The sequence below is a fragment of the Neovison vison genome, chromosome 13 (assembly GCF_020171115.1).
Source record: "Neovison vison isolate M4711 chromosome 13, ASM_NN_V1, whole genome shotgun sequence".
Taxonomy (NCBI): domain Eukaryota; kingdom Metazoa; phylum Chordata; class Mammalia; order Carnivora; family Mustelidae; genus Neogale; species Neogale vison.
In genome coordinates, this window is record NC_058103.1 from 101783992 (window position 1) to 101810607 (window position 26616).

The window sequence follows — 26616 nt, forward strand, 5'->3', positions numbered from 1 at the left end:
TGAGCACAACAATTTGAGTTTGAATGTGCCACAGCCAAAGAGGAAATCGTAAGAGGCAATTCCACCTAGAACTATTTGGCAAATGCATAAAAAAGACACATTAACACTGTCTGGAAAATAGTGCCCTTAACAAAAGAACACACAATAGAGCTGGGAGTGGGGGGAGGGGGAGGGATGGAGAAAAGGAAAAGCAGAGGTGAGGTGGGTTCTACCCCCAAGTGCTGGTCATGTAGATCAGTCAGTTTCAGGAGGAAAAAACTGCGTTTGAAAACTTTCAATAAAAAAGATTGTTTGTCAAGGCTCGAAAAAAAATTCTTTAATTAGTTTACTCAAATATTAAGTCTGACATCTAGAATCTCAATATTAGCAAAAATGTGATAATTATAGCTGGAAGGGTTTTTTATTGAATGTAAATTCATGAATCACACTTTTAGCATATCTCACTCCCTTTTGTTCTTTTTCATACAGTGTTCACACTTAACTGGAAGCCTCTGGGCTCCACTCCCAAATCTGATCTCAAATTCACTGTCTCCATACTTCCTTTTGAAGTAGTTGTAGTTCAGCAGCAACTATGACAAGGGACAGGTCTAGTCCATCCCACAGAAGATACAACCTTGAGATACCCTCCTGACCTGGGGGCACCTGAACCTTGTGAATGCCCTAGCTGCTCCAGAAGGGGCTTTCTGTGCTGAATGGCATCCCTCATCACGCCCGCCACTTCTCCACATGGAGGATTTCATGGTTTCCAGCAACTGTTTTGACCCATTTGGCTGTCCTTTCAGTGAGCGAGCTTGCCAACTCAATCTAGTGATTGGCTCTAAGGGGAAGAACAGAAATAGGAACATGTGTTTGGTGTTAGAGTGGGTCAGGTCTGTGCAAATAGGCATTTATTCATTTTACACTCAAAGTATATTCACTTTATAGTAGCGGATACTGGGACTGGAACAAGTCAAATGATGTATCCAACATCATGCAATTAGTGAATGGCACAACCAGATTCTGAAGGCTGTTCTGCCTCCCATCAGAGCTTATGCTTGGCCCTCTTTGGATCTGCTGGGGTAGGAAGAGGGGTGAGAGTGCACGGCCCCATAGAACACTGTGGATACCCACCACAGAAACAAAGTCATATGCACATGCTCAAGTGTGGGCTAACCATGTAATACCTTCTCCCAAATATCAGTAGATCACTGTTTGCTCTTATAACAAATATTAAAAATTGGTCCTGCTTGGGGGTTGATGTTTTGGGGATATGGAGGTCGAAGCCAGTGACCAGCTTTCTCAGATTGCAATCTCAGATGCCAATAAGGCCAAGATTTTTTCAAGACATCAGTAAGAAGTGAGGACCAGGGCACCTAGGAAGGAATATGTCAGTTCTCAGACAAAGCTACATGACCAGCACATCATTTTACCATAAGAAATTATAGGCCTATTGTATAGAGCTCTGAATTTTTCAAAAGATGCCAGAAATAAGGATTTTTATTGTGAGCAATCCTGATTGGTCTTAAAGTTGGCAACTATTAAAAAATATATATTTTTTTCATTTGTGTGAGCCAAATAAAAGCCTTTGCTTTGCAACTTCTGGTTTAGATAATGTACTTATACTAGAGGTGATAAGGTATGAAGGAGCTCGGGACAGCCCTCCTGCCAGTACCAGACTCAGCTTCATTGCTCCCATTGCAAAGTCAGTGAGGAAACTCCTTGTTCGTTTTAGACAATGTTTGTCATTCCAACATTATTATTTGGAGAAAAGGAAACAAATTAAATATGAAAAGATATATACAAATATTATGTTTTATATATATGTTATATATAAAAAGATATTTTATATATATAAAAGATCACAAATTAAAATATGTATCAATTTCAAAACCAGTGATCAAGGAAGTGGGCAAGAGGTGAGAGGGATATTACAGTTTAGCAAGACAGAAAAACTAGTGGAGGAAAAAAAGGGCACCGATCAGCAGGAAGCAAATGCTTAACAGGAGTTGCATTTCAACTACCAACAAGACACTCATCACAGGATTTCCTAGCAAATGAGATTTCTCAGAGGGGGCGTCCTCTCCCCTACCTTTTTTTCCTTTCCACCTCATTACCGCCTGGTTTCTCAGGATCCTGATTCAGACATAGGCCAATTTTAGCTGCATTTTATTGCAGAAATCTTCCTCTTGCAAATGAGAAAATTGAAAACAAAATATAATCTGGTGTTCCTAACCGCACTGACTCAGGCACCCCAAAGTACGACTTCAGACAACCTTACCATCTAGCAAGATGAACACTCTCATGAAAAAATATGCTCAGATGGAAGCATCAGAATTCCTTTTTTTTTTTTTTTTTGCTTACACAGACAGATACGGGCATGTCTCAGTGCTATGTTGAGAAGTGGAGGGGAAAAAAAAAAAAGAAGTGGAGGGGATGAACTGTAATGGGATCACAGCTGAGAACATTTGAGAAAATCTTATATTACTAGTCCGTTGTTAATATTTTTAAATATCTCTTCATCTGTGCACTACCATATAACAAAGTAATTCTGCCAGTAAAATAGCTCAAGTGTATACATTCCTAAGTCAAAATAAAACCACTCTGTTGCCATCTGTGAAAGGGAAGCTGCGTCCTCTCCCTATTCCACCAGGAAGAGGGGAAGAGCTCTGTGATCTGGGAAATTTGTTATCAAGTCCAGGCCTTCAACTCAGGCCTCTGACTCTGAGGTCTGGGATTTCTCTAGTCACCTTGGGCAAGGCCAAGCTACTTACACTGCTATGGACGGTATGTCCCAGAGAAATCAGACAAAAAATTTCAATCCCCACCCCACTCTTACTAGCTGTGTGAACCTTGGGCAAGTTCCTTAATATACCTGAGCCTCATTTTCCTTGTCTCTAAAAGTAAGGGTGAAGATTTTAAAAAATCACAATAGCTGGGGCGCCTGGGTGGCTCAGTGGGTTAAGCCGCTGCCTTCGGCTCAGGTCGGGATCTCAGGGTCCTGGGATCGAGTCCTGCATCGGGTTCTCTGCTCAGCAGGGAGCCTGCTTCCCTCTCTCTCTCTCTCTCTGCCTGCCTCTCTGCCTACTCGTGATCTCTCTCTGTCAAATAAACAAATGAAATCTTTAAAAAAAAAATCACAATAGCTAACTTATTCAATGTACTAAGTCAGAAAGCTCAATACCAAATGCATTATTACATATCTTTTCTTGATTATTATCATTAACAATTGACCATAATATCTCCTTCATAGGATCATCATAATTAAGTGATAGAAAATAGGTTAAAGCTCTTTGCCAACCAAAAAGATATACACAGATGTTAATTATAACATATTGTTAATAACAAGATGGAGTCACTTTTGCTAGGCCCAGCCCCATGTCACTAGACTGAGACTTCATCATGGTTTTAGCTCTCTGACGAATGAAATCTTAGTCAGTTGAGAATCTCCTGATCACACTAGTGGGGTAAATCTGCCCAATAGACCCCTGAATTCCCTAAAGGAAAATAATTTTGCAACAACCAACCTGCTTTTTGGCCTAGTATAACTCCCTTCCTCCCATTCCCGTTTCTCTCTAAAACTCTTCTATGCTGTATAGTTCCCGTGGGGCTCCATTCTACCTGTTAGATTAGATGCTGTCTAATTTGACTCAATTTTTGCTCAAATAAACTTAAAATTTCTAATCTGAGTTAGTTTACCTTTCAAGTATCAAGTTCTAGTATCAGAAGAGGGAACCAAAGGAAACCCTCAGGGTTCCCGAGGCACAGCAAGCAACTAGACATAGGTACCTGCTGAGTCACTTGAGCCCACTGCTTTCCTGCTGTCTCTGGAGGTCATGGGCAAGTCCCTCTAGGATCCTAGCACCACAGCTTTTGCAGTATGAACTTTCAGGCTTTATCTGAGCATTTGTTTCCACACTGGGTCCAGAAATTGGCTGGAGTAGGACTAGATCCAGAGTTAAGACTGGTTCTGCCTTAGAAACCAAACAGGTCTAGGGTCAGAATGGGTCTGACTTATGCTGGAGGCCAGTGTGAGGCCTCAGGTGAATAAAATGTTGTTTTAAGGCTGAACAAGGTTAACCTTAACTAAAGATAATCTTGAAAAACAGAGGCCACTGTGGAGAATTTTAACCAAAATAAGCTTATCCATTTATTAGGTATCCTGGAGAAAAAGGGGTCTCAGCCAAGCACTTGCCATAAATGGTAGAGGAAGAATTACTTTCCCTTCTCTACAGTTTCTGGTGATCAGGATGAGACCCACCAGGACACCCCACCTCATCCACAGTCTACAGACAGGATCCTAGGAAAACTAGCAAGAGCTGGCAAAGGGTAAGAATTCTTATCAAAGTCAGCTCCCCCAGATCTCTGTAGCACCTGTTTGAAAGAGAAAGGTAAAATTTCATGTTGTCTCTTCCTTTCCAAGTTCAGATTCACAGGCCAAAAAAAAAAAATCTGTAAGAATTAGATCTTTGAATACTCAACATCATTGATCATCAGGGAAATTCAAATTAAAACTATAATGAGATATCACCTTACACCTGTCAGAATGGCTAAAATTAACAATACAAGACCCAACAGGTGTTGATGAGGTTGTAGAGAAAAGGGAACTCCCCTGCACCATTGGTGGGAATGCAAACTGGTGCAGCCACTCTAGAAAACAGGATGGAGATCCTTCAAAAAGTTAAAAATAGAATGCCTTATGATCCAGGAATCACACTACTAGGTATTTACCCAGAGGATACACAAGTACTAATTCAAAGGGATGCATGCATCGCTGTGTTTATAACAACATTATTTATAATAGCCAAGATATGGAGGCAGCCCAAGTGTCCACAGATTGGCAAACAGGTAAAGAAGATGTAGAATATTATTAAGCCATAAAAAAGAAAGAAATCTTGCCATTTGAGACAACACGGATGAAGCTAGAGAATGTTAGGCTAAGTGAAATAAGTCAGTGAGAGAAAGACAAATATGATTTCACTCATATGTGGAATTTAAGAAACAAAAGAAACGAGCAAAGGAAAAAAAAAAGAAACAACCAAGAAAGAGATTCTTCACTTTGGAGAACAAACTGATGGTTACCAAAAGGGAGGTGGGTGGTGGGGGAGATGGATGAAACAGGTGATGGGGACTAAGGAGTGCACTTGTGATGAGCACTGAGTAATGTATGGAAGTGTTGAATCATTATATTGTACACCTGCAACTGATACCACAGTTTTTTAAGATTTTATTTATTATTTGACAGAGATCACAAGTAGGCAGAGAGGCAGGCAGAGAGAGAGAGGAGGAAGCAGGCTCCCTGCTGAGCAGAGAGCCCGATGTGGGGCTCGATCCCAGGACTCTGGGATCATGACATGAGCCGAAGGCAGAGGCTTTAACCCACTGAACCACCCAGGAGCCCCTTTATATGTATTTTTAAGATTTTTATTTATTTATTTGACAGAGAGAGATCACAGGCAGAGAGAGAGAGGAGGAAGCAGGCTCCCCGCTGAGCAAAGAGCCTGATGTGGGGCTCGATTCCAGGATCCTGGGATCATGACCTGAGCTGAAGGCAGAGGCTCAACCCACTGAGTCACCAAGGCACCCCTGGAATTTAAATTTTAAAAAGAGCAATCCCCCCAAAAAGAATTAGATCTTTGAATTGTGACTCATAAATTTACTTTCAGGTACTCATTGTATTGATCCTTCCTTTCCCAGAAACAACCTTTGCTTTCTTGTCTCTTTCTGTGTCCTGAGAACGTGGTTTGGCAACCATCGGTTGGGGGCCCCCAAAATATGGCTGGACAGAAAGGTAGGACTGGCAGAGAAGTGAATCCAAAGCAACAGGAAGACAGACTGCGGGGGGAGGGGCTGGCGGAGCAACGGAGCACAAAATCGGGACTTTTAAAAGTCTGTTCTGCTGAGGGGCGTCACTCCAGAAGCTAAACTGGGGTGAAGCCCACACAGGGTCAGCGTGGCCTCAGGCCCTGTGGGGTCACAGAAGGATCGGGGGTGTCTGAGTGTCCCAGAGCTCATAGGCATTAGACCGGGGAAGCCGGCTACAGAGTCAGAGCCGAGGAGTGAGCTCACAGCTTGGGGTTACCTTGAGCCAGTCGCAGGCTTGCTGAGCTCAGAGTGCGGCCAGAGGCCAGGGAGAGGGGAGTAATTTGGTGCTATTCTCTGAAGGCTCACTGAGGAGTGGGGCCCTGGGTTCTCGGCTCCTCCAGGCTGGAGACCGGGAGGCCGCCATTTTCATTCCCGTCCTCCGGAACTCTACGGAAAGCATTCAGGGAACAAAAGCTCAGGAAAGGAAACCCAAGCTGATTATCAGCCCGGCCCCTGGTAAGGGCGGTGCAATTCCGCCTGGGGCAAAGACACTAGAGAATCACTACAACAGGCCCCTCCCCCAGAAGATCAATAAGAAATCCAGCCAGGACCAAGTTCACCTACCAAGGAGTACAGGTTCAATTTCAAGGAGAGCAGCGGAATTCCAGAGGAGGAGAAAGCAAAGCACGGAACTCAGGGCTTTCTCCCCATGATTCTTTAGTCTTGCAGTTAATTTTTTTTTCTTTTTCAATTTTTTTTTTCTCTTCTTCTGCTAAATTTTTTTAACTTTTACCCTTTTCTTTTTAATGTTTTTTAACTAGTTTATCTAATATATATATATATAGTTTTTCTTTTTTATATTTTTTATTTGTTTTCTTTTTTTAATTGTTTTTTTTTTTCTCTTTCTTTCTTTCTGAACCTCTTTATACCCCCTCTCTCCCCCCTCACAATTTGGGATCTCTTCTGATTTGGTTAAAGCATATTTTCCTGGGGTCTTTGTCACCCTTTTAGTATTTTACTTGCTCCTTCATATACTCTTAACTAGACAAAATGACAAGGCGGAAAAATTCACCACAAAAAAAAGAACAAGAGGCAGTACCGAAGGCTAGGGACCTAATCAATACAGACATTGGTAATATGTCAGATCTAGAGTTCAGAATGACGATTCTCAAGGTTCTAGCTGGGCTTGAAAAAGGCATGGAAGATATTAGAGAAACCATCTCGGGAGATATAAAAGCCCTTTCTGGAGAAATAAAAGAACTAAAATCTAACCAAGTTGAAATAAAAAAAAGCTACTAATGAGGTGCAATAAAAAATGGAGGCTCTCACTGCTAGGATAAATGAGGCAGAAGAAAGAATTAGTGATACAGAAGACCAAATGACAGAGAATAAAGAAGCTGAGCAAAAGAGGGACAAACAGCTACTGGACCACGAGGGGAGAATTCGAGAGATAAGCGACACCATAAGACGAAACAACATTAGAATAATTGGGATTCCAGAAGAAGAAGAAAGAGAGAGGGGAGCAGAAGGTATACTGGAGAGAATTATTGGGGAGAATTTCTCCAATATGGCAAAGGGAACAAGCATCAAAATCCAGGAGGTGCTGAGAACCCCGCTCAAAATCAGTAAGAATAGGTCCACACTCAGTCACCTAATAGTAAAATTTACAAGTCTTAGTGACAAAAAAGAAAATCCTGAAAGCAGCCCGGAAAAAGAAGTCTGTAACATACAATGGTAAAAATATTAGATTGGCAGCAGACTTATCCACAGAGACCTGGTAGGCCCGAAAGAGCTGGCATGATATATTCAGAGCACTAAATGAGAAAAACATGCAGCCAAAAATACTATATCCAGCTAGGCTGTCAGTGAAAATAGAAGGAGAGATAAAAAGCTTCCAAGACAAACAAAAACTGAAAGAATTTGCAAACACCAAACCAGCTCTACAGGAAATATTGAAAGCGGTCCTCTGAGCAAAGAGAGAGCCTAAAAGTAGTAGATCAGAAAGGAACAGAGACAATATACAGTAACAGTCACCTTACAGGCAATACAATGGCACTAAATTCATATCTCTCAATAGTTACCCTGAATGCTAATGGGCTAAATGCCCCAATCAAAAGACACAGGGTATCAGAATGGATAAAAAAACAAAACCCATCTATATGTTGCCTACAAGAAACTCATTTTAGACCCGAAAACACCTCCAGATTTAAAGTGAGGGGGTGGAAAACAATTTACCATGCTAATGGACGTCAGAAGAAAGCAGGAGTGGAAATCCTTATATCAGATCAATTAGATTTTAAGCCAAAGACTCTAATAAGAGATGAGGAAGGACATTATATCATACTCAAAGGATATGGCCAACAAGAAGAGCTAACAATTTTAAATATCTATGCCCCTAACGTGGGAGCAGCCAACCATATAAACCAATTAATAACAAAATCAAAGAAACACATCAACAATAATACAATAATAGTAGGGGACTTTAACACTCCCCTCACAGATATGGACAGATCATCCAAGCAAAAGATCAACAAGGAAATAAAGGCCTTCAATGACACACTGGACCAGATGGACATGACAGATATATTCAGAACATTTCATCCCAAAGCAACAGAATACACATTCTTCTGTAGTGCACAGGGAACATCCTCCAGAATAGATCACATCCTCGGTCCTAAATCAGGTCTCAACCAGTATCAAAAGATTGGGATCATTCCCTGCATATTTTCAGACCACAATGCTCTGAAGCTAGAACTCAATCACAAGAGGAAATTTGGAAAGAACCCAAATACATGGAGACTAAACAGCATCCTTCTAAAGAATGAATGGGTCAACCAGGAAATTAAAGAAGAATTGAAAAAATTCATGGAAACAAATGATCATGAAAACACAATGGTTCAAAATCTGTGGACACAACAAAGGCAGTCCAGAGAGGAAAATATATAGTGGTACAAGCCTTTCTCAAGAAACAAGAAAGGTCTCAGGTACACAACCTAACCCTACATGTAAAGGAGCTGGAGAAAGAAAAAGAAAGAAACCCTAAACCCAGCAGAAGAGAAATCATAAAGATCAGAGCAGAAATCAATGAAATAGAAACAAACAAACAAACAAAAACAAAAACAAAAACAAAAACAAAAAAAACCCAATAGAACAAATCAATGAAACTAGGAGCTGGTTCTTTGAAAGAATTAATAAGATTGATAAACCCCTGGCCAGACTTATCAAAAAGAAAAGAGAAAGGACCCAAATAAATAAAATCATGAATGAAAGAGGAGAGATCACAACTAACACCAAAGAAATACAGACAATTATAAGAACATACTTTGAGCAACTCTGTGCAAACAAATTTGACAATCTGGAAGAAATGGATGCATTCCTAGAGACATATAAACTACCACAACTGAACCACGAAGAAATAGAAAACCTGAAGAGACCCATAACTAGTAAGAAGATTGAAACAGTTATCAAAAATCTCCAAACAAAAGCCCAAGGACAGATGGCTTCCCGGGGGGATTCTACCAAACATTTAAAGAAGAACTAATTGCTATTCTCCTGAAACTGTTCCAAAAAATAGAAATGGATGGAAAACTTCCAAACTCATTTTATGAGGCCAGCATCACCTTGATCCCAAAGCCAGATAAGGATCCCATCAAAAAAGAACTACAGGGGCGCCTGGGTGGCTCAGCGGTTTAGGGCCTCTGCCTTCAGCTCAGGTCATGATCGCAGGGTCCTGGGATCGAGCCCCGCATCGGGCTCTCTGCTCAGTGCAGAGCCTGCTTCTCTCTCTCTCTGCCTGCCTCTCTGCCTACTTGTGATCTTTGTCTGTCAAATAAATAAATAAAATCTTAAAAAAAAAAGAGAGAGAGAACTACAGACCAATATCCTTGATGAACACAGATGCGAAAATTCTCACCAAAATACTAGCCAATAGGATTCAACAGTACATTAAAATGATTCACCATGACAAAGTGGGATTTAGTTCAGGGCTGCAAGGTTGGTTCAACATCCGCAAATCAATCAATGTGATACAACACATCAATAAAAGAAAGAACAAGAACCATAGGATACTCTCAATAGATGCTGAAAAAGCATTTGACAAAGTACAGCATCCCTTCCTGATCAAAACTCTTTAAAGTGTAGGGATAGAGGGCACATACCTCAATATTATCAAAGCCATTTATGAAAAACCCATCACAAATATCATTCTCAATGGAGAAAAACTGAAAGTTTTTCCGCTATGGTCAGGAACACAGCAGGGATGTCCATTATCACCACTGCTATTCAACATAGTGCTAGAAGTCCTAGCCTCAGCAATCAGACAACAAAAGGAAATTAAAGGCATCCAAATCGGCAAAGAAGAAGTCAAACTATCACTCTTCACAGATGATATGATACTATATGTGGAAAACCCAAAAGACTCCACTCCAAAACTGCTAGAACTTGTACAGGAATTCAGTAAAGTATCAGGATATAAAATCAATGCACAGAAATCAGTTGCATTTCTCTACACCAACAACAAGACAGAAGAAAGAGAAATTAAGGAGTCAATCCCATTTATAATTGCACCCAAAACTATAAGGTACCTAGGAATAAACCTAACCAAAGAGGCACAGAATCTATACTCAGAAAACTATAAAGTACTCATGAAAGAAATTGAGGAAGACACAAAGAAATGGAAAAATGTTCCATGCTCCTGGATTGGAAGAATAAATATTGTGAAAATGTCTATGCTACCTAAAGCAATCTACACATTTAATGCAATTCCTATCAAAATATCATCCATTTTTTTCAAAGAAATGGAACAAATCATCCTAAAATTTATATGGAACCAGATAAGACCTCGAATAGCCAAAGGAATATTGAAAAAGAAAGCCAAAGTTGGTGGCATCACAATTCCGGACTTCAAGCTCTATTACAAAGCTGTCATCATCAAGACAGCATGGTACTGGCACAAAAACAGACACATAGATCAATGGAACAGAATAGAGAGCCTAGAAATAGACCCTCAACTCTATGGCCAACTAATCTTTGACAAAGCAGGAAAGAATGTCCAATGGAAAAAAGACAGTCTCTTCAACAAATGGTGTTGGGAAAGTTGGACAGCCACATGCAGAAAAATGAAATTGGACCATTTCCTTATACCACACATGAAAATAGACTCAAAATGGATTAAGGACCTCAATGTGAGAAAGGAATCCATCAAAATCCTTGAGGAGAACACAGGCAGCAACCTCTTCGACCTCAGCTGCAGCAACATCTTCCTAGGTACATCGCCAAAGGCAAGGGAAGCAAGGGTAAAAATGAACTATTGGGATTTCATCAAGATCAAAAGCTTTTGCACAGCAAAGGAAACAGTTAACAAAACCAAAAGACAACTGACAGAATGGGAGAAGATATTTGCAAATGACATATCAGATAAAGGGCTAGTGTCTAAAATCTATAAAGAACTTAGCAAATTCAACACCCAAAGAACAAATAATCCAATCAAGAAATGGGCAGAAGACATGAACAAACACTTCTGCAAAGAAGACATACAGATGGCCAACAGACACATGAAAAAGTGCTCCATATCACTTGGCATCAGGGAAATACAAATCAAAATCACAATGAGATATCACCTCACACCAGTCAGAATGGCTAAAATTAACAAGTGAGGGAATGACAGATGCTGGCGAGGATGCGGAGAAAGGGGAACCCTCCTACACTGTTGGTGGGAATGCAAGCTGGTGCAACCACTCTGGAAAACAGCATAGAGGTTCCTCAAAATGTTGAAAATAGAACTATCCTAAGACCCAGCAATTGCACTACTGGGTATTTACCCTAAAGATACAAACGTAGTGATCTGAAGGGGCACGTGCACCCTAATGTTTATAGCAGCAATGTCTACAATAGCCAAACTATGGAAAGAACCTAGATGTCCATCAACAGATGAATGGATCAAGAAGATGTGGTATATATACACAATGGAATACTATGCAGCCATCAAAAGAAATGAAATCTTGCCATTTGCGTCAATGTGGATGGAACTAGAGGGTATCATGCTTAGCGAAATAAGTCAAGCGGAGAAAAACAACTATCATATGATCTCCCTGATATGAGGAAGTGGAGATGCAACATGGCGGGTTAAGGGGGTAGGAGAAGAATAAATGAAACAAGATGGGACTGGGAGGGAGACAAACCATAAGTGACTCTTAATCTCACAAAACAAACTGAAGGTTGCTGGGGGGAGAGGGGTTGAGAGAAGGGGGTGGGGTTATGGCCATTGGGGAGGGTATGTGCTATGGTGAGTGCTGTGAAGTGTGTAAACCTGGCGATTCACAGACCTGTACCCCTGGGGATAAAAATATATGTTTATAAAAATTAAAAAAAAAATTTTTTTTTAAAAGTCCTTCTTGGGAACTTGCATTCTTTCTCTGTGCCTTTTGAGATTTAGGTATTCTATTCAGTCTTCTATAGGAAACAAGATAATTCTTATTAGAAGGTGGGGCGGGGGGGAAGGTGGGGAAACACGACTATTTGAAAACTCAGCCTATAAAAAATCTAAAGTTTCACAAATACAGGTAAAAAATCTAAGCAGGTAACCTTAATTTATGCCATCTGCTAGAAGCACAATTTGGATCCAAGTGCTCCTTATAAACTAGTGAGTTTTGAATTACATAATGTATTATACATATAATGCCTGTCTTGTGGCTACAATTTTTTTTTTTAAGAAGGAGAAGAGAGAAAGCATGTACCTGGTGCAGGGGTGGGGGAGGGTAGGGAGGGATGGAGAAGGGTTGGCGTGCAGGAGGATGTGGAAAGGGTCAAAGAGACTCTCAAGCAGATTCCATTCCCAGTGCAGTACCCCACAGGGGCTTAATCTCACCATTATCAGGTCATGATCTGAGCTGAAATCAAGAGGCAGATGCTTAACCCAGTGCAGCTATAATTCTTAAATGAAAGCTAGAAGATCTCTCTTTGTGTCTGTATCTGTCTGTATACTTACACCTGTCCATATATGTATATTATAAATATGTGATTTTTCGACTTCTGGTAATACTGTCAAAATTAATTGGTAATGAGCTCCATTTAATTGATTTAAAGACTAATGTTTATATAAAGTATACTCTCAGAAATATAGAAACTAACCCAAATATTTTTCAAGTTCACATGATTTAGGATAATCTTTGATAAGTAAGAACAAGCTTAAGTTTGTGAGGCCCCTGGGTGGCTCAGTGGGTTAATCCTCTGCATTTGGCTCAGGTCATGATCTCAGGGTCCTCGGATCAAGCCCCGAACTGGGTTGCTCAGCGGGGAGCCTGCTTCCCTCTCTCTCTGCCTGCCTCTCTGCCTACTTGTGATCTGTCAAATAAATAAAATCTATTTTTTTTAAAAAAAGAACAAGTTTAAGTTTGTTAGTAGAATTAAAAAACACACATTTAGTGAGTTATCAGCATTACATATAAATTATTTTATTCTACCTATGTTCACTAGAAGTCAAATAAGCTCAGGTTATCTCTGCTTACAGAATCTGTCATCAGAAAAGACAATGGTTAGCAGTTTAATGTCTTGTGAAATTTTCATGAAATTTTCACATAATCTAAACATAATTGTTAAGAACAAATGAATTAAATAGATATAATATAAAAGTTTATAAGCGAACATTTCAACAATAATTGTGTTTTATGTCTATTAGTTTCCAACGTCTTTTTGGTAACTTGAAACCTTAAAGTTATACTGATATAAGTTAAATGATATATGTTCATTGAGTATCTAGGACATTCCTAAATAATATAAAATACTGAAACATTAATTACTGAACATAGGTTTATACACTATTGGCTTCCTTTTACAGAGGAACTAAAGACATTTGGGTCTATTAATAAACATTTATACCACACTGTAAAACTTACTATGAGGAAAAATACGCTCCTTGAAGTTAAAAAAAATGTTGTTATAAATTCGCCAATCCATAGAATGCTAGTGTGACAAACAGTCCACTGTTGCTTACTTCTTAGTTTTCACTAGAAATTAAAGAATCTAAGGGCTAGAGCACCTGGGTGGCTCAGTGGGTTAAAGCCTCTGCCTTTGGCTCAGGTCACGATCCCAGGGTCCTGGGATCCAGCCCTGCATCAGGCTCTCTGCCCCCCCACCCCCCTCGCCTCTCTGCCTGCTTGTGATCTCTCTGTCAAATAAATAAACAAAATCTTAAAAAAAAAAAAAAGAATCTAAGGGTTAAAAATTCTAATCAATGTATGTAATTAAACTACTTAGAAATAATATTAGTGAGAGGAAACAATTATGTATGAAAAAGTAGGTAAGGAAAAATGACTGCTTGTTCCAGAATGAGAAAGAAGAAAACTTAGGACAAAATCTGAAAGAATATGAAAAAGTTGTAGAATATTTGTGGAAAAGAAACCTTGGGAAAGGAATTTTTTGAGTGGTCAGGCTAAGACTGGAATAAATTTATTTGAATTTTAAAGGAATGAGTTTAATGTATCAGAACCACACTGATGCAAAATTAGAATTTATTTTTCTATTAAAAGGACAAAGTTTTCTTAGATTATTGATCTGCTCTTAATAAGAAATTATAACCAAGGGCTTTTCTTTAGCTCTTAAGTGATCTGGATAGCAAATATTTCATGTCTTACTAAAATAACTTACTGTTTTTCACATTATCTTTATCAGATCTTTCATTACTTATGAAAACTCAGTCTTCTCACTCTTAAAAGAGCTAAGTTTTGTTCACAACTCTGTAACTTTCTGTATTTGCCTTTAACATCTTCAATGGTGATCTTGGTTAAATAGAGAACTAGGTATTATTTCATAATTATCTGTGACTTTATTTGTCAAATGTTCAAACTTTTTGAAAAAAATTTTTAAAGACTTTATTTATTTGACAGAGAGAGATCACAAGTAGGCAGAGAGGCAGGCAGAGAGAGGGAAGCAGGCTCCCTGCTGAGCAGAGAGCCTGATGTGGAGCTCGATCTCAGGACCCTGAGATCATGACCTGAGCTAAAGGCTGAGTCCTAACCCACTGAGCCACACAGGTGCCCCTGAAGTTTTTTTTTTTTTTTTAAGATTTACTTATGAGAGAGAGAGAGAGTGCATGCACTGGTGTGGCAGGGAGGGGGAAGGGGGAGAGGCAGAGAGAAACTTAAGCAGACTCCACACGGAGTACAGAGCCTGACACAGGGCTTGATCTCACAACCCTGAGATCACCACCTGAGCCAAAACCAAGAGTTGGATCCTCAACCAACTACACTACCCAGGTGCCCTCAAACCTTTTGACATAATCTTCACAAATTCTAAATGAAGTCTTTCTGAATTCAAACTAATTTTGAGAGTTCCCAGAGAGTCCCTGGAAAATCTCAAAGGATTTGTCTCTCACCTTGTAAAAGATGAATGTTAAACTTATTAGGTTTATTTGGCATGTTTAATTACATGAGAAACATTGCCAAATAAGTAATGATAAACAACTTCATCGGTTATTTTTGCATGTTAATGATATTAGTATCCTAAAAATTGCATGAAATTCCTAAGTCTTGGTATAATGTTAGCAGTCATAATTCCAGTTATTATCTTAAAATGTTATATGGGGCGCCTGGGTGGCTCAGTGGGTTAAGCCTCTGCCTTCCACTCAGGTCATGGTCCCAGGGTGCTGGGATTGAGCCCCACATCGGGCACTCTGCTCAGGAGGGAGCCTGCTTCCTCCTCTCTCTCTGCCTGTCTCTCTGCCTACTTGTGATCTATCTGTCAAATAAATAAATAAAAATCTTAAAATAAATAAAAATGTTATATGTCACAGAAAAAAAAATCTCATCAATTCCATTAATCTAATTCTCATCAGATCTTTAACCATAGGCATTTTAAAGCCCTTTGTCATTTACAGTTAATGTTTTATTCTGATACTTTTGCAAAACTGAGGTTCATGGATAGGATCCTACTAAGTACTCCTGACTACAGACACTGCTCCCAAATTACAAGGCGCTAGAACATGGAGACATATTTCATTACCATAGAAGCTTCCCCCTGACATCTGGTCCTATGCAAATGCTTGAAAGACCTTAAAATCAAATTGGTTAGGAGCAAAAGTAGCTGACACAAAGTAGACTGCTTTCTCCCAAGATGTCAGAATATGAACATTTCTTTCCATTCCTCTTTCCCTCTCTGATAATCATTTTCCTAATTCTTACACGAAGGTCTTTATGATTCTTTTGTTCACCTTTTGTCTTGCTCTGGCCTGGAGAGATAATGCCAATGTTCATATATCTCAGCCCATGGCAAGGAGGTTAGTAACCCAATCTACAAATAACTGTTGGATTTGATCATCAACAGCATTATGATGATCTTATAAATATTCCTTTAACAAACTTCTCCCTGATTTCTAATACCCCAGTGACTCTGGAAATAACTCAGCCCTCTACTGGGGCAGGATCCAAAACCCTGGAGGTCAACTTCCCTGTCTCTGGTTAGCAACCTTGTATGCAACTCTGCACAAAGAAAGGAACACAAGGTAAGGGTAACCAGAAAAAAAAAAAAACACCTGTGCAGTCTACAGACCCATGAATTGTACTGGCCTCCATGGCTATCACCTTTCCATTCCTGAGCCACAGACTCAAATGGGAGTTATACCAGGAGTCATTCATGATTCAAAATATGCTTCCTCTGGCAGATCCCTACTGCCCTGGATAGGAATATGTACAAATGAGACTATGGTCAGGAATCTCTTCTTAACTCTTAAAGATAATGCAGAATTTGCTGCTAAATCCATAGCTGCCCAATAAAAATCCTGACTCTCTGGGCAAAGTTGTTTTTCATAACAGAATACCCCTTGATTATCTTTTACCTGAGCAGAGTGGTATTTGTGCTATGGCCAACACCATTTGCTGCACTTGGATTGAAACTTCTGGGGAAGTTGAGACTCCATTTACATTAGAGCACTGAATAATCCAGTTGGCTTAAGAAAGTGCCTCCTTGGGGCACCTGGGTGGCTCAGGGAATTAAGCCTCTGCCTACGGCTCAGGTCTTGATCTCGGGGTCCTGGGATCAAGCCCCGCTTCAGGCTCTGCTCAGCGGGGAGCCTGCTTCCCTCTCTCTCTCTCTGCCTGCCTATCTGCCTACTTGTGATCTCTCTTTCTGTCAAATAAATAAATAAATCTTAAAAAAGAAAAAAGAAAAAAAAATGGAAAGAAAGTGCCTCCTTCAATAAGATCTTCCTTTGACTTATTTGATTCTGATTGGATTGGGTCTTGGGGTCCATGGCTCTGAAGTACTCTCCAGACATTAGGAATTATCTTGTTTATAGTAGTCATAGCAGCCTCCGTGGCACACCATATTCTCGCAAAAGTTTTAAATGCCTGTTTGTGGCCACTAACCACCAAGCAAATGATCTCCCTAACACTAGAACATTAGAAAAGGATACAACGACAATGATCAACTTAAAGCATGTGAACTTGTGGGCGCCTGGGTGGCTCAGTGGGTTAAGCCGATGCCTTCGGCTCAGGTCATGATCTCAGGGTCCTGGGATCGAGTCCCGCATCGGGCTCTCTGCTCAGCAGGGAGCCTGCTTCCCTCTCTCTCTCTCTCTGCCTGCCTCTCCATCTACTTGTGATTTCTCTCTGTCAAATAAATAAATAAAATCTTTAAAAAAAAAAAAAAAAGCATGTGAACTTGTGATTTGTGAACGCCACAAATAGATTCAGCAAAAAGACATCATGCCCTGTGAATATCACACAGAGATTAAGCAAAAAACTGCAAGAACTCCAGAGTGGTAGCTGGGAGTAGTGCTAATGCCTTCAATTTTGACCACATCTCTTAGGCTAAATGTCTAATCAAAGCAGGGAGTTGTTAAAAATAAGACAGGCCCAAAATGGAGTTGCTTATGCTAAGTCCCATGTCACCAAACCAAGACTTACCCTAATTATAGTTTCAGCTCTCCCAGAAATGAAATCTTAAACCAGTCAATCAAGAAACACCTGATCAGCACTAGTGAGGTAATCTGCCTGATAGACCACTGCCATCCCCTAAAGGAAAGTAACTCTGCAATAACCTACCTGCTTTTTTGTCCATTATTACTTCCTTATTCCCACTCCCTCCTGCCTATAAGAGTCTTTCATTCTGTATAGCTCCTTAGAGTTTCTTTCTATCTGCTGGATTGGATGCTGGCCAATTCAAATTGATTTTTTTGCTCAAATAAAACCTTAACAATTTTAATGTGCCTCAAGTTTATCTTTTAACAATGTGCAATACAATTTTAGAAGCACCCAGAAAAGTCAATGGATTACAAGTATCTCTACCAGGGTTCAAATGATCTTTTACTCCAAAATCGCCACAGGGTTTAAAATGCATGGGCCCTAGAACCTCTATTTGGGGATTTTAGTGATCCAAATATGATACCAAGGCGTAAGGAACAGGGCGTAAGCCTTTTCCTAGACCTAGGCTTTGCTCAGGCAGAAGGTACAGAAAGAACACATAGTCTCTGAAATCTGGGGGAGATGGGAGGAGCAGGGAACAGTGGATCAGAGCAGGTGTGAGGCAGAAAGAAGGGTTGAGAGGGCCGGAGGCTGTCTGGCTTTGAGAATGGACTTTAGTGCACAGAGAGGAAGTTAACTCTCAACAATAATAATAATAACAGCAACGACATAATAGATGCTTCCTCAGTTAAGTACCAAGTATTTTATCTATCAACTAGTCTTACAAGGCTCCAACACCAGCATACCAATGAGATTTAGCACCACCTTTAAATTTTAAAAGCCGAGAAAAGAAATCTATCGGGCTCTCTGCTCAGCAGGGAGCCTGCTTCCCTCTCCCTCTCTCTGCCTGCCTCTCTGTCTACTTGTGATTTCTCTCTGTCAAATAAATAAATAAAATCTTTAAAAAAAAAAAAAGTTTTCATTAATTTGGACATCAGTATGTTGGAATGTGTGGTGACTTGAATCATGTAAGGCTGATGCTCCCCTTTGCTTTGCAAACTGCTTCTTCATTGATAATGCAAATTGTGACTGCAAACAGCATCTCTGGGGGGCGTTTAAAGTGCTTAAGGGAACACACTGTGCACTTCAGAAGCGTTCCTTTTATATGCAATTAGTCTGTTCATGACACATCATTCTTATCTATTCATTAAAATAAGTCCCTGGCTTAGTTGGAGGCATTTTATGGATTTATAGAATCACAGAAGCTCAGAACTGGCTGAAGCCCAAAGGTCACCCAGTTCACCCCCCCTGATGGTGGTCACTCCTCTCTCCAACATCCACGCCTGGGCCACCATTGTTTCTGATCCTGGCCAGCAAGCAGTCACTCTTTACCTCTTCTCGAAGCCCCTGGAAATCGTGGACTCTAGAGCCAGGAGGATCTGCATCAAATCCTAACTTCATCCTTTACTAACTGCTTGAGCCTCAGTTGCCTCAAAAAGATAGTTTGCACTGTGGCTGGCATAGAGCATGGTGTCAAAATATAGACAGAAAGTAGGTTAGTGTTTTCCTGGGGGTGGGAATGGAGGGACAGCAAATGGGTAGGAGGTTTCTCTTTGGGGTGATGGGAATGTTCTATAATTAGATCACGATGATCCCACAACTCTGCAAACTGACTAAAAGTCATTGAACTATAGGCTCAAAACAAGAAAAAAAGTGAATTTTAGAATATGTAAATTATGCCTCAATAAAGCTGTTTTTAAAAAAAGACAAGATAAAAAAATATATAGGGACTTTTTTTTTTTTTTTAGTTACAGAAAATGCCCAAGGTGCTAAGCATACTACACATGAAATAAAACCTAATTTGGGGTGTTGTGGGAGAAAGTATATGCGATTAAGGAGCAAAAAGAGTTTCAGAAAAGATTTTGCTTTGTACTCTCAAGAAAATTAAAGAAAAAAATTGTCTCTGAGATAAAAATTAGATCATAAGGCAGACTGAGGAAAATATATAGCTCCACAACCCCTTAAAAGAAATCTATGAGACCAATGTGTTTAAGAATTCAGAATCTTCTGAATTTTAGAAAGGTAATATGGGGCATTTTCCATAAATTACATAACACCCCCAACAGGGTATGCAGCAGCATCTCATAATTAAACACATGAATATTTCTTTAATGAAATGTATGAATATTCATACTAAGCAAGATAAATACGAGACTATAAATAGACTCATGTCAGTTCAGGCTCAGTTTTGCCACCCAGGGAGTTGCTACAAACTTCAGAAAACTCTTGGTTTGTCAGACTTCCAGAGTTTTAGGAATAGAGATTTGGGGTTGTGGATATTTTGTCATCACAGTCATCATCACCTTGCCTTTGACATTATAGCAGCTTTAGTGCTTGTTACTTCTGCTTCCCTTCTCCTCCCCATGTCTCATCCCTAGGGACTCTAACAGTCTCTTCTGAGGGAGACTAAAGTTGTGGACCAAGCTTAGAGTTAGATGGGACTTTTCTACTCTGTCATTAGTGAGCTTAGGGGAGAATGAGATAAAAATGGAAAATTTAAACAAGAAATTCTGTTCAGGATAGAGTGGGGAGAGAAGGGAGGATCAAAATGTTTTAACTCGGTATAACGGGGACATCCTTAAAAAGCATGGAAATCAGAAAAATGAACATTTCAGGTCATTAGTAAGTTCAGGGTCATTTATTTTGCAGAAGATTATAAAGCCTTGCAAAAGATTTACTACCTGCTCTTCTCTCATCTTTGATGCCCTGTGTGAGACCCTATCTTTGTACCTCCTCAACGGGACCCAGCAGGGGTTCAGGGTGACATGGCACCATGCCCAAGACAGCCAGACTTTCACCTCAGTCCGGTGACAATGATGTGAGAGCCCACCATGGCTGAGCAGATCCCAGTCTATGACCCTGAACTGCAGAGCAACCCTGTCACTAGACTCTAAACTTCTTTTTTTTTTTAAAGATTTTATTTATTGATTTGACAGAGAGAAATCACAAGTAGGCAGAGAGGCAGGCAGAGAGAAAGGAGGAAGCAGGCTCCCTGCTGAGCAGAGAGCCCGACGCGGGACTCGATCCCAGGACCCTGGGATCATGACCTGAGCCGAAAGCAGCGGCTTAACCCACTGAGCCACCCAGGCACCCTAGACTCTAAACTTCTTAAGGGCAGGGACTTTGTGAATTAATGTTATATTAGGACCTAGGCAAGCTGCTCAATAAATACACATTCATTAACTGAATGGATGAAAGAACAAATAAGCTGAATGCCAAATAAAAATGGACTGATAATTTACCATTTTGCAAAGACTACCAACCTCTTGCTCTAGGATCAAAAATTATTTTATAGGAGAGATGCCTTTCCTTGGGTTCTCTTCACGCTACCCCAAATGACATGTGTTCTTCTAAGTACCTGTTTCTCCTTGTGGATATCCAACATTAGGAAATATGAGAGGGAGCCGATTCTAGGAATGAGTGGAATGATACACTGGTGTCCTAAAAAACGAATATGGCCTCTTACTATGTGACTCTCATGCAAGGAACCATTAGCCACTGGCAAGACCAGAACAGAGCATGCATTTTTTTCTTCACATATTAAAAAAAGTTCACCTAGTTGGAGGGCAAAGCAGCTCCTACTTTTCAACCAGAAAGCAGCTTAGGGACTGGGGTGAGGAGCAGGGAAGTGATTTGTGTTGATGCTGAATTTGCACCACAAGCAAGCAATTCGTGCTTAGACTGTGTATTTCTTTGGGTTGTCTTGAGAGACACAGAAGGGACTCTGAGGAGGCTGGTAAGGCCTCACTAGCCGATGTGTGGCCACTGCTTTAGAGAAACACAGCCTACCCCTCTCACATGCCAAAGAGATTTAGAGAAATCATTATTCAAAGTATCAGCTTTTTCCTTGGAGCTTTGTTTACTTTATTACCATGTCTCCCCACCCACACAGGCAAACAGTGTCATCATAGACAAAAATCACAAAATCACAGACTCTCAGTTTCAGGTGACCAAACACCCCGTGCGGTTTTCTCATACCCTCCGATGTAACCTTCAGGTGCAGGGAACACGGAAGCCAACATTTACAAATCTCCTCATGTATGACCTGTACTCTATGAATCTACATACACTCGTTTATATTATTTTATACCCTTAGAACCACTTACCTCGATGTCCCCCTCCTTACTACCGTCGAGGAGACTGAAGTCAGCAACAGCGTATGACTTTCTCATGGCTCGCGGCTAAAAGGAGCTTGAGCTACAAACTCAGAAATAAACTCCGAAGTCAGCTCACTTTTCACTGTCTGTGGCCCCTGCAGTTTGCCAAGGGGCTGATTCCAATTCCTCCTGAGCACGGGGAGAAATCGCTATCCTTGAACCTTTCACCTGTGGCCCCGTGTCTGCTCTCCAAGGTCTTAGAGCTCAGGTCTAATGGTTCTTGCTCAGGCTCACCCCTCTGATGTGTGAAGACAAATATCTCCACTCTCCTCCTCAGGACAAGGACCTTCAGCTGTAAACCCAGGGCCAGGTGTCTCCCCATAGTGGGCGCTTCCCCGCCCTGCAGGGTGAGGATAGTTGACGGAGGCAAGAGGAGAGAGACCTGAACAAAAGTGGTTGATGATCTGGTGACTGGAAATGGCTTTGTCTTTTGAGACCTCAGAGTCTAAAGCCCATGCCAAGAAAGCTGCTTAGTGGGAGAAAAGCAGACAGGTGCATGCAGGGCGAAATGGGGATGCTGTCTGCTCCCAGAATATCTTTTTAGCCTTTTTTTTTTCTCCCAGGCTTTCTGTTTTGTTCTTCTCTTCTTTCCTCCCTCTCTCCCTTCCTTCCTTTTTCTCCTCGCAGTATCACGGTACAACAGAAATCCCAGTGAATTGAGAATCTCCAAATCAGGGTTCAGGATCTGGCTGTGAACCTTCCTGCTGAGGCTCCCTGTGACAAGTCGTCACAGCTTCTTGGGCCTCTCCTTCCTTAAGGAGAATAAGAATGACCCAAATCCAGGGGGGACAGTCACACGATGGGAAGAAGCAGTGCAGAACCCTAAATGCTCTACACCACGAGGCCTGGGTGCTGCATGACTGAGGGCGGCGGAGGTGGGGGAGGGGGGGTGGGATTCCCAGTCCTGGTACTGACCATGGCCCAGGTCTTGTGATTGAGGTTTCACACGCCTTCTCCTAGATCATCTTGGATGGTGTTAGGACCTGAAGGGATGTGGCCTGCAGCTTTCATTTACCATTTAGTAGTACCTGGAGGGAGGACAATGCCCAAGGACATTTTTTGGGCAGCAGTATTTAAACACCTCCATTTATCTGGCTGCAGTTTCAACAGAGGCACATTAGGTAAGTGACTAAATTAAATAAATATAGCCAATGAGATGTCCATTCAATAAGTTATCATGCAGCTAAAGAAAATGACGTTGTAGAATATTTAATGATATGACCACAACATTTTTTAAGCGAAATAAGCTGATTACAAAACAATATATACATGATGATCCTTTCATAAGCAATACAGGTTTATATAAGGGAGAATATACTCTATCATGCTTGCTTTTGTTATCTCTAGTTGGTGAACCGTGGGTGAATTTTATCATTTCGTTTTGCTTAATGGTACTTCAATATGCTGCAATAAAGATGAATTGCCTTTGCAATAAAAGATTTTTTAAAAATAAATAAACAAGTCCAAATCTACCCATTCATTAATGTCTCATGTCCTGAGGATAGTGTTTGGCCCAATTACTTCTCCAGCAGCTGTGGGGCTGTATTTCTTGTAAATAAACTGAATCCTTATCCATGAATTCTAGGAGACAGCTCTATCTCAGCATTGGCTGAAAAGTAAATCATTACTCTGGCTATCCTAGAAATCACTGTCTGCAGAGAGTTTGCATATAGGGCAATCGATGACTCAACACCAGGCTGGTTTTGAAGCTGGGTAGGAATGCTCAGCTGTATTCTGTAATGCACAGAGGAATATTTTTCCATGAGAGCAAAGGCAATTAGTAATTATTCTTTGTAATGCACGTATTGTACATGCATATGTATTTACTCCAGGCAAATTACAAATTCACGGTGGCTACTAACACGTACGTAACTGACACAAAAGTATGGTTTAGTGGAAGGCCGGTGCACTGAGAATGACGTATTTCTTCTGTCACCTGTTTGAGACCATTTCGCTGTATGTGAGTCAGTTTATTCCTTGGCGTAGGAGCCAGAATAAATCTTTAAATAGACAAAGCTGAGTTTGAATCCCGGGGATGTGCTTTGGTGGCTGTGTTATTTCAGGCAAGTTATTTAACTTTGCAAGCCTCAGTTTTTCTCTCCACCCAATGGGCAATAATGCCTTCCTCCTGGGGTGTTACACCTCGCACACAAGAACTCTTCTATCAGTGAGAGAGAGAATGACCTGGCAATTGCACCTTTCATTTGAATGGAAGAGAAGAGTGTTGGGTTCCTTTTTATTCTGCCGTTGAAGTCTGCAGAGTGACACACACACACAAACACACACACACGTTGAGCATCAGCAAAAACGCACATTGTTCAATGGCTATGCTCCTGCTGTAAAAGGGTCTCATGTCTTCAGCAGCCTCAAGCAACAGCCTATTCCAAAGATGTGCTTTATCTTAAAAATGAAGTTTCTTTTTTCCAGCAATGGAACTTTCAAATGTTGACAATGTTAAATAAAAATTTTTCTAAAACATATTTTATGATAATTATCCATTATCCTGACTTCTTAAACTGAATTTACTGACCTGCATGTAAACTTTCACTGAGGTCTCAGGTCCCCGTTATTACGCTGTGGATGACAGCTCTGTCCTTGCATTCATACGTGTGTGTGTCCTCTCCCTTCCTTGGTTCTAGTTGTTTCTTTTGCTGCTATTGTACCTGCCTTGAAAAGCAATCCTTAAGACTTTCCAGTTGCAATAAAATCAGGGCTATAGGATTATCCAGGACAAACTCCCTCTTGGAGAAATCAGAAGCATATTTGAAGAGATGAAGAGAAACAGTTGGAGATAGGTTTTCTTCAAGGTGTTTAATCGACTATGGATTGGTGAGCTGAGTAAAAGAGCTTAATAGGATTTGAATGGCAAATAAAAATCAATAAGGATAAAATAAAAGTCTGCTCAAAGAAACAAAGTACAGGGCTTGAGTCCAGCCACTGTGTGGTACTTCCTTTCCAGAGACCATCAGAAATCTTTTCTATACAGCCCTGGGATCAAGAGGGTTGAGAGAGCTGGGAAACTGACCTCCAGATAAGAGAGCTATCTATATGCACACTCACCAACACACACACACACACATACACACGTCCCATATATGCGTATACAGATACACACCCATACAAAAATGGAGGAGGAGATTGGGTCCCTATATGGGCTAGCTCAAAGAAATAAGCTCCATTTAACCCCTGTTGGCTTAAACAGGTCTTTTTTTAAACGGTGTACTTTGAGATAACCTGGAGGAGATCTGTGCTCTGAATGTGTTAAAGGGCTTGAGAAATCTACACCAGAGGGAGTCAAATCCTTATTCTCATTTCCTGCCTGTTCCTGCAGCAACTGCCTCACGCCTATTGAAGAAACATGCCTTTTCTCTCCGATACCACAGAACACCTGCCAGAGAAGGAACAAATACAAAAACTTTAACAGCATCTCAAGAGTGTTCCCCCTTTGCTCCTCACCAACTACTGACAATCAATGTAAAAGTAATCCTAGTTTTTATTTGAAGCTATCTTGGCTTTAAAAGAACCTTCCAAAAAATGATTGATGCGATGAATTAAACCCGTAGGTAACCCCTGAAATCTGCTTTGAATAGCAACAAATTCCTAACAATATCTTCAACGCCTGCAGCAACGAAATCTAATCTCTGAACTCCTAAAGGTCAAGATTTGCTGTCTGGTAGCACGGCTCAAGAGTAAATGCTCCCTAATGCTGCGCTAGGCGATTGCTTTGCACTCCAGACAATGTCAATTTTGTCCAAGTAGCTGCAGATGTGTCTAGCATTAAGTCAGAATGGTGTCAAGGGCCCTTCTTGAACACCGGCTGCTTCTCAGAGAAACTGGTCCTAAAGCCCTAGTCTATTACAGTCCATGCCCAAAAGGCAGACATTTAAGGCTTAAAGGAGGATGGAGAATAAAGCTGCATTAGATTTTTTAATGTTTCTCAGTCAGGAGACCCAGGGGAAGAAATTCTCTGGTGATCCAAATGTCCTTCCCTCTCCCCTCCCTCCAACATTCTTTTGGATTTCCTGATTAAGGTGCTGCCACAATATCTATGAAGTCCTACCCTTGAGCTGCTTTCCTGATAAACCATTCATCACTGCTCTGGCCTGTTCTAGCTATGGAAAAGCTATAATAGACTAATGAGACCATTAAATTAAGAAGTGTGTATGTTACAGGAAGTAATGTACCAAGGGAAGGCATGTGATGGGGGCAGGGAAGTAGAGACGGAACCACCCTCTGAACAGAGTACTCAGTGTAATGAAGTCTGCAAATGTATCAGCTCATTCCTCCCTAGCCCGGCAAAGAAGACTCACTCACTGCTGCCCTCCCCCACAACCACACTCTCCTTCCCCCCCACCCCTGTGACAATAAACCTCTTTAGTTAAAGCCCCCCCCCAGCTTTTTTTTTTTTTTTAAAGCAGGAAAACATTGTAACTGATTGAAAGCCCATCTATAGATCTGGATGAAGCTGTTCTGGTTTTTAAAATTGCTAAGGCTCAGATGGAAGTATTTTGTTTTTAAAAACTGATAAGGCAAGCATAAACCAGGTAATTGTTCTCACATTTTACTGAGAAAACCATATTCATCTGCCACCTTTAGTATTTCTACTACTCTGAAATAATCTGTTTTTAATTCCTTTCTATGTTCTCTTCATCCTTTGTTACCCTTGAAATTACCAAATGTCAACCTAGGGCAGGTACCCCTGAGTTCCTATAGGCATGCCTTGC